This window comes from Rhipicephalus microplus, chromosome 1 (genome assembly GCF_043290135.1).
Source record: "Rhipicephalus microplus isolate Deutch F79 chromosome 1, USDA_Rmic, whole genome shotgun sequence".
Taxonomy (NCBI): domain Eukaryota; kingdom Metazoa; phylum Arthropoda; class Arachnida; order Ixodida; family Ixodidae; genus Rhipicephalus; species Rhipicephalus microplus.
The window spans coordinates 257,665,543-257,666,283 of record NC_134700.1 but is presented as its reverse complement, the minus strand read 5'-3'; positions in this window follow the sequence as shown (position 1 = coordinate 257,666,283).

Here is a 741-nt window from a genome sequence, read left to right as displayed (position 1 = left end):
ATAATAATAATAATAATAATAATAATAATAATAATAATAATAACAATAATAATAATAATAATAATAATAATAATAATAATAATAATAATAATAATAATAATAATAATAATGTGAGGTATTGTTTTTCATTATAGGCTTAAGCTCTGACATCATTTCTGGATTCGATACGTTATTGAATGTTTTTTCGGAGTTCGGGGAAATCATGTCAATTCGACCTCGGTCACCTAGAATATCTGCAATATCATGATTGGTTGTGCGACAGATGGAACTTCTTTTCGAAAGCCATGTTGCCGGGGGAGACGCATAAAGCTGTAGTTTGGTGTTCGACAATTTATACTATGCTCACGTATTGAAACACGAGATCAATTTTTTTTATTTTATGATAACTAACGGTACGAGCCACATGCTGATGATGAACGCATCGCATCGCTGCAAAGCTGGTAGCTAAAGGTGATATTGGCTTTTCTGTAAGCGCTCGAGCTAAAGTGACACCAATATGATGCGAACTGTAGACGTTAGAAACAAAAGTACGCGTATTATACAACCCTAACTTCCGCGCTTCGATCCGTGAATACTGTACATAACGCTGGAAGTGTGCGAATGGGTAACAGCCGCGCTGAAGAACAATGATACCAGCTGAGCAAGGAGACGATGTCCGTGTCGCGCGCCAAGAACATTCGCGGCTTATCTGCTTCATTTTAGATATACGTAATTCCATTTGTCATTTCCTAGTTATTTGTT